Raw genomic sequence first — 9,052 nt, 5'->3', positions numbered from 1 at the left:
CTGCGGACTAGGCGCCGGTGCGAAGCCGCCTCCCCGGGCGAGGCGCACTGCTGCTCCGGGTCGGTCCGCCCAGGCGCGGGCACGCAGACACACTCGCACACACTGGCTGGCGCCGCCACAACCCGCCAGCCGGTGTGACAGGAGCCCTGCTACCCGGAGCGAAAACCTGCCCTAGGTACGGAGCATGCGCCAAAGCCTTCCCCAGCCCCCGAAGAGTTTCCAGGGGAGGAGTCCGCGGCTCCGCGGGGCTCGGAGCCGGCAACTGGGGGTGGGAATCTCTTCAGCCTAGAGCCAGGAGAGATTCGGGAGAAAGGCAAAGGCGGAGCGAGGTCAGGATCCGAGGAGATCGTCGCTGGCGCTGATCCGAGACCTCCAAATCCGCAGCTTTCTTAATCTGAGAGTGGACAGAAATCTGGCCAGTCTGTCTGCAGGGATAACACCTGCCCACTGCTGGGGAGACTCACCTAGGCAAGACTTGTCAGGAGTTGGCTGGTCCCTCGCCGGCAGGGGATGTTGGCTCTACACTGCTTTTAATCTCGACACAAGACGTTGTAACTGGTGCTCAAGTTTTATTCTGGTCCTTCCGCACGTACAGACTCGGTGTGTCCAACTCTACAACTTTATTCAACCAGCATCCATTCATCAATTACCCATGAGGCGCCTACTGTCTATCAGGCTCTGTATTCGATGCACACTTCGTTTCTTCCAGTACCAGATAAGTCCAGCCCACAACCATGCAGCACTTAGATCGTAAGAGGAGTTTAGGGGTCACCTCGTAAAATTCATCCTACTAACACATGCTGAGCTCCTAGATGTGCGAGATTCACCCGCTCTCCCCGCCCCATGGCGGACAATAAGACCTCTACTTACCTGTATTTCACAAGCTAAAAAGCTCTTGATTATGTGCAGATTTTAACTTTATTTTTCAAACATCTAAATTTTGCATTTTTCTGAGAAACAAATCTTTAACAACAGTTTCTCTTCTTCAGATAATGAATGGAGTAAAAAATCGGAGTAACTACCCCTCCACAATTCCTGGACTTGCTTGACCCAGGTTGAGAGTGGCGGTGTATTGAAGGTGGACACAATGCAGTTTGATTCCCTGACTCAGGTCAACATGTCCCTCCTGGGTACCCTGCCAGTCCTAGTTTCCCACACCCAACATCCCAGTCTTCGTAGCATCCAGCCTTCCCACCTGGCCTCTTTATGGATCTATGCGGTATTTGTCTCTGTAATAAATAAATAAATAAATAATAAATAAATAAATCACTGTGCTGATTTATTTCGTCAGACTGTCCCCTTCACAGCCATTAGTTAAGATCCAGATTTCTTTCAAGGATGCTAACGCTTGCCCAAAGGAAGTTATTTTTATTGTTCTAGGCAGGTTGGATTCTTCTAAGAAAACGTCCCTCCTCTGCTTCCTTTCCTCTTTTCAACTCTATAAACAACCACCGTGTCCTTCCTGAAACTGTATGAGACTATATTAGTAAGAAAGGTGTTAAGATAAATCAGTTTCCTTAAAGCTTACTTGATTCTATTTCTCTTTTTCTCACTTAAAGTTTAAAATCTATTAATGGCATCACATCACTCTCCAAAGCAGGAAACTGTGATAGAACAAAATCCAGTAAAATCCAACAATTATTTCCTGAATGCATCTAGTTAATGGTGTTACTTATTTTTTTAAATATGCCTTTGCTTTAGCAAAGTAAAACTCTATTATACCTTTTTGTATTACTTTATTTGAGAAGTTTCTTGTTTTCTATAAAATCACTTGATATCGAATGGATAAATACAACCTCATTAGCTACCCAAATGTATAACCTGAGTACTAGCGGCAATTTGTATAGTGGAAAGCACTTTCCTAGCCATTATCTCATTTGCTCCTCAGAACAACACTCTAAGGAGATTAGAGAAGTACAGTCCTCCCTTTTTTATGGCTGGGGGGAAAGGGACTGGTTTTAAGATCCCTCTCCCAAATCCTGGGATGCTCAAGTCCTTTATATAAAATGGTGTAGTAGTTACATATAACCTATGCACATCTTCCCATATACCTTTAAATCGCTCTAGATTACTTATAAAATCTAATACAATGTACATGCTAGGTAAATAGTTGCTGGCACACAGAAAATTCAAGTTTTGCTTTTTGGAACCTTCCGGAATTTTTTTTTCACATGTTTTCTGTCCTTGGTTGAATCTGTGGATGCAGAACCTGGGATACAGAAGGCCAACTGAATAATATACCATTTCAAAGATGAGGAAACTTAACCAAGGGAAACTAGGTGAAAGCAGAGACAATTAGAAACCACTTACATCCTTGAAATACATTCAAATCACCATTTAAGAAATCCAATGAACATCAACACAGAGCCCATAATTTCCGCTCTCCTCTTTTGAGATCCTTTGAGTCAAGAGGCAGGAAGAGACACAGAATTGCAATAGAACAATTAAATTATTTTCCCTCTCCCTCTGGCTTTACAGGCAAAGCTGAGAAATCGCTACATCCTGCATCGTTTTGGAACCTCGTCTGTGACTTTCCAGATAAACAGGGGAAAGACAATGACAACCTTAACCTGATTATAATATCATTGTTAAATTATTTAGGAGAATTTCAGGAGAAGATATTATAGCAAACAAATATAACAGCTATGTTGCTAACAAAATGTATGTTTCCATAAATAAGTGCACTTTTAACTTTTTTCAAAGAACATTATCCCAGAAGATCTGTTTCTGCTTTCAGTAAAATAACTAATGGAATGCCATAATTTCCTTGAGGTAAACACAAGGAAAGCAACCCATAGAATCAAGCAATTATGTAGATAATTCAGGGATATACCCAAATATTCGTTTTTTTAATGATAGATAACTATGGTTGTGTTAACGGTCTGCCTCAGGTGTGCTCTTCCTATTATAGTTGTGGAGCTTGGCATGAACCTAATCAAAGCTCTTAAATCACACACAATAAACATGCTTCCTTATCTACAAGGGCAGACCTCACATTCAGGTGAAAATGAATAGAAAGTTTCTAAAATTGAATGCTCTCCTGGTAAAAGGAAAAACATGTTTGCATTCAGCTCACTACAGTTACTCCACAATGACACCAGCTGGCAATTGTTTCTGGCTAATAGATTGCAGCTACTATGATTCCTACACAAATTATTAAAATAATAAAAATAATGTTTTCAAAGAGCTTTCTTCCACTTCCTTTGCCAGTCTTGCGATGAGGTTGACGCTATCTGCGAAGCAATTTCTTCACCTAATTTTATGCCTTAATAAGCTGTACCACAATTACGTTCTTGCCTGATTCCTTCTCTGCCTTAACTTCAGTACTCTTCCTCCCTGTTCTTCTCAAATATTCTCAAACGCATTAACAACATTGCACCCCCCTAGGATTCAAACTTTTGATTAGAACAGTCCCCATTTAATCAAGTTCAGTTGGGAGATGAAATTGCATCTCAACTTCTCCACTTTCCCTTTGGTGCCAGAAACTGCCTTTGAGAATGCTGAGGAAACCCTGGAGAGATTAACAATCCAAACAATCACAGAGAATAGTTTCGGATCCCCTACATTTGCACACAGGAGTATATGGATATGAATGCCCTTCAATACAGATGAAAAACAAACTAGATTGTGTAAGTCATTGGCAGCGTAAACCTCGCCTTCAAGGATACCAAGTGCTCTTATACACTGAAATAATTTTTTGTTTTCATGTTTGTAAACAAACAAAAAAAAGCCCCGCAGGATAAGCAGTTTTGCAAATGACCAGCAAAGCAGTAGCTTTCTTTTTCCAGAGGACGTTAAGCAGAAGAGTTTGTACAGACAGGGCAAACTGCAGAAAGAATGGTGATATTTACTGAATGTACTCCAGTTCACTACATGATTGTAACTTTGGGACAACCATAATCCTACATACTGCTTCCCATAAAGTTCTATTTATATGAACAGTTCATTCTTTGCTTTATTGTATGATACTCTTCATCCACCACTGATAGGCGCCTAAAAGTGATGGATGGAAGCTATGCTACCTGTATGCACAATGTCAGTATTGTATAAGCAGATGCAATAGTCTTTTCATAGTAGATATTCACTTATTTCTTTAACAAGAACTTGTTAAGCACTTAATATATACCAGGTGCTCTTCTGAGTGCTTTGGATATTGCATTAAACAAGACCTGGGCTTCCCTGGTGGCGCAGTGGTTGAGAGTCCGCCTGCCGATGCAGGGGACACGGGTTCGTGCCCCAGTCCGGGAGGATCCCACATGCCGCGGAGCAGCTGGGCCCGTGAGCCATGACCGCTGAGCCTACACGTCCGGAGCCTGTGCTCCGCAACGGGAGAGGCCATAGCAGTGAGAGGCCCATGTACCGTAAAAAAAAAAACAAGACCAATAAGGTCCCTGCCTTCCTGTAGCTTACATTCCAACGGTGGAAAAATAAACGATGCAAAAGGAAACAAGATTCATCCATTTACTTCAAGGATATTTATTGAGCCCCTACTATGTTACCAGGTACTTCTAGGTACTTGGGATAATTTAGTGAATGCTAGAGACTATAATTTTTGCCCTCAAGGGTTTAAATGTAAGCAGGGTTAAATAGTTGGGCCTTGCAGGCTACTGTACGACATTTACTGTGAAAGAAATGGGGAGGCACTTAGGGGTTTTAACAGTTTCTGAAGGGTCATTTTAACTGTTTTGTTGAGAATAGACTATAGGAGGGTCAACATAGAAGCAGGAAAACCAGTTAAGTGGTGTTCCATAACCAAGAGAGACTATATGGTTCAGACCAAGACAGGAGGCACAGGAGACACTGGGAAGTGGTCAGATTCCGTCCATTTTCAGGACAGAGCCATCGGTGTTTCCTGCTGGATTGAACGTGGGGTGTTAGAGGAAGGCAGAGCCAAGGATGATGCCAAGGTTTGGGGCCCTTGCAGTCAGAAGGATGCAGCAGCCATCAACCGGGATGCCAGCTGGGACCATTGCAAGTGCTATCAGGGTAAATAAGGAGAGTGATGTTCAAAGCATAGATGACAGGGATGGAGAGAAGGAGGCAGTCATTTCCACTGGGCAGTCAGAACAGACTGTTGCTCTGCAGAGACCAAGGGGCTGAGCCCTGAAGGATTAGAAGGAACCAGCCATGCCAAGCATCCTGGAGAAGAGCTTTCTATGCACAACAACATGTGCAAAGGTCTGGAGTGGGCAAAACGTTGGCAGGCTCAAGGGAGAAATGGGACGTTAGGGACAGCGGTTGGGGCCGATCATTCAGAGCCATGACAGTGGTGCAAAGGAGCCATCGGGGAAATTTTACTGTAAGGAAATATGACTGATGGATATTAAAAGCTCACTCAGTGTAGTTTTCCAAGCAAGAGATGATGGAGACTTGGAAGAGGATGGAAGCAGTGGAGGAAATAATTTACAGTCACACAAACTCAGTATGAAAAGAAGTACCTATTTTCATTTTTTAATAATAGAAAGAAATTTTGCCTTAAAGATCCCATTTCCTGAGATAGAGGAAAATGAAAGCATCCAACTTGACTCAGTCACTGCTCAGTTACCCTCTGTCTCTTTACGGTAAACAGTGTAGTTGGTCCTCCTCCCCTTCCCTTTCTCTTTGCCTCTCTCTAGGGTGGTCTGAGCTGAGGGAGTTTATGTAGCATCTTCACACTGGCTGCAGGAGATGTGGTCTGTGGGGAGTATCCTGTTTCCACAGCCTTTCCTGACAATGTATAGTTAGTCTCTCCTGGACGAAGTGTAGGTCTTGATTTCTGCTGGGTCTCCTGCTGCCCTTTTATGACCTCAGCTGTCACGTCCACACGATCTGTATCTTACTCAACTGTACTATGGGGCCCTTTCTGTCTGTCAGCCCCTTTGGCTCTTCTATGGCCTTTTCTCAGGGACACATTTGCATCTAAATCAGTGGTTTTCAACCCCACCAGACCCAGCACTCATTTTTATTGAACAGATATTTTTAAATAATCCCTTTAATAATCCAAACAAATATCATAGATAATAGAATCTACCCACACACACAACCAAACTAACCTAAAATGCCCTAACTGTAATGTTGAGATACAAAAAGAAAGTACTTAATAATAGAACACTGTATATTTGAACATGTAAATGTTCAGACCTGACTACAGTAGACAACATAAAGATGTAGTCAGATGCTTGTGTCTCTTAAATATCTTGTTTGAATACAAGAGAAGTAAAATCAGAAGCCATCCCTTTCAAAAAGAATTTGAAAGAGCAGAGATGTTAGTGGATACTAGAATTTAAAATAGTGTTAGAATAAGTAAGAATAGTCCTGATTTATAAATATACATACGATAAGAAAAAGAAGCAAAGATAATACACCAAGACAAACTGCAGATTTTTGGAGTGAGGCAAATAGGAAAGTATGGTTTTCACAAATGAGCTAGGTTTTCTTTTTCACTGTTGGGTCAAAATACTTCTCTATAATATGAAATATCTCAAAATAACACACTTTCTATCTTGAAGTCATGCTACACATCAAGGCTAATCCGATTTCTGAATGTAGTGGAATATTTAAAAGTCATGTGGAAGCAAGACAGTTCTATCACTGCAACCACCAAATAAATGCAGTAGTCTCCCCATCATTGTGAGAAGCCCAAACACCCGCCTAAGCCTTGTTACTGCTCCCACTGAGAAGCTAGTAACTCCCTTTTCTTTCCGCTAACAATATGAATCAGTTTGGGGGAGATAAAGAGACCAAATCAGCACTCATTTTTTCCTCACTCAGTCAGACTTTGCTTCTTGATAGGTAAAGCCACACTTTTAGAATTTCTTTGAAACGATACCTATTTTTTTCTTCAGAAAGTATGGTTGTGCATTTGAAACCAAAACTTGCAGACATTAATTACCCAAGGTCTCATAGTTAGTAAGTGATGGTACTTGGATTTCAACCAGGCGGTTTGCTTCAGCTGGAGAAGGTGACTGCATTCCAGATGGATGCTGGAAGCCAAATCAATAGGACTTGCTGATAGATTGCATAGGGGGGAGTAGACAAGGGGCGACTCAGAGATGATTCTGAGGTTTTTCATTGGAGCTACTAGAATGCTGACATTCTATTTACTGAGAGGCTAGAAATTAAGGAGAAACCAGTTGGGAGGCTGGGGATTCAGGAAAGGTGAATTCTAATTTCAGCTTTGGATAAGTAAAGTGTAAAGTACTAATGAGACAGCCAAATGGAGATATTAAATAAATGGCTGTATATAGGATCTGGAGCTCAGCTATGACCGGACAGGAGATAAAATTGTGGTGGTTTTAATAACATAGGTAGCACATAGCCATGAGTGCTCTGTAAATATTTGTGGAAGGAATCTGTGAAAGACTAAGTAAGCAATTACTATAGTCCAAGAGAGGATTGAGACACAAACAAAAGGAATGGTAGTGGAACAAAAGAGCAGAAAGTTGAGAAACATTTCACAGGTAGAATCAACAGGATCTAGTGACTAAGTCTGAAGGTGTGAGAAAGGAGGAAATTGAGGATGACTGAAAGTATCCTAGCTTGAAGGATACAAGGATGGTAATACCATTACTATGAGAGCAGAAATAGATAAAGGATTGGGAGTGAAATCAGTGTAGATAATTATTAACTCCTTCAGCAAATTTAAGTGTTTGCATTTTTGAAAAGGGTTTGAGCCTCAAAACATTTACATTCCCTTGTAAGGAAGAAGGCTTTAAAAATTTATTTTCATTTTTCCGCAGTGAGCCAGATAGACTTAGTTTAATTACTAGCTTTGGAAACTAAAGTCTAGATAGAAGTGTATTTTGTAAAGACTATTTTCTCTTTCCTAGTGTCTCATATGACGAATCAGGATGCAATGCTCCTTTTTTCCATGTTGGCAATGAATTATTATCTTCAGAGCATGTTCTTAAAACTTTCAGCTCTTCTCATTATTGTTTTAGTTTTATATTTCGTCAAGAGAGCATATTCTAAATGCAAAAACCAACTGTTTAATGTAGCTACAAACCTGCCTACCGAAACCCAAGTCAAGGTCTTACACACAACCTCAGAAGTGCATATCTATTTTTATTCAGTTAAAAATATAAGTATTTGTTTTTAAAATCATGCTATGAAATGCATGGGGTTTTATCAATTAATTCTTTTTTTTTACATCTTTATTGGAGTATAATTGCTTTACAATGGTGTGTTAGTTTCTGCTTTATAACAAAGTGAATCAGTTATACATATACATATGTTCCCATATCTCTTCCCTCTTGCGTCTCCCTCCCTCCCACCCTCCCTATCCCACCCCTCCAGGCGGTCACAAAGCAACGAGCTGATCTCCCTGTGCTATGCAGCTGCTTCCCACTAGCTATCTACCTTACGTTTGATAGTGTATATATGTCCATGCCTCTCTCTCGCTTTGTCACAGCTTACCCTTCCCCCTCCCCATATCCTCAAGTCCATTCTCTAGTAGGTCTGGGTCTTTATTCCTGTCTTACCCCTAGGTTCTTCTTGACATTTTTTTTCTTAAATTCTATATACATGTGTTAGCATACGGTATTTGTCTTTCTCTTTCTGACTTACCACCTCATTACAAATAGCTCAATTTCGTTTCTTTTTATGGCTGAGTACTATTCCATTGTATATATGTGCCACATCTTTATCTATTCATCCTTTGATGAACGCTTAGGTTGTTTCCATCTTCTGGCTATTGTAAATAGAGCTGCAATGAACATTTTGGTACATGACTCTTTGAATTATGGTTTTCTCAGGGTATAATTGTGCTCCAGACACCCAAATTCAATATACTTTTTTTGCAGAAAAAGCCATTTCAAAACATTTGCTCTTTCATTTTCCTCCCTCCATGGAGTGGAGCTGTCTACTGATGATTCTTTCCAGTGAATTGCTCTGAAGCATTTAATGCTAATTCTTCCCAATCATTGTTAGTTAAACGTTGTTCTTGTGATTTTATAAGGCAATAATGCATCATTTAAGTGTCTAACACTAAAGTGCTGTCCTATGTCCTAATGTAGCAAATGCAGAAACATCTCATTCCCCTGAAAAAAAACAAAATTAAAACATCTGTCTTTCT

The sequence above is a fragment of the Lipotes vexillifer genome, unplaced genomic scaffold (genome assembly GCF_000442215.2).
Source record: "Lipotes vexillifer unplaced genomic scaffold, Lipotes_vexillifer_v1.1 scaffold1130, whole genome shotgun sequence".
Taxonomy (NCBI): Eukaryota; Metazoa; Chordata; class Mammalia; order Artiodactyla; family Lipotidae; genus Lipotes; species Lipotes vexillifer.
Note: the sequence above shows the minus strand (reverse complement) of the source record.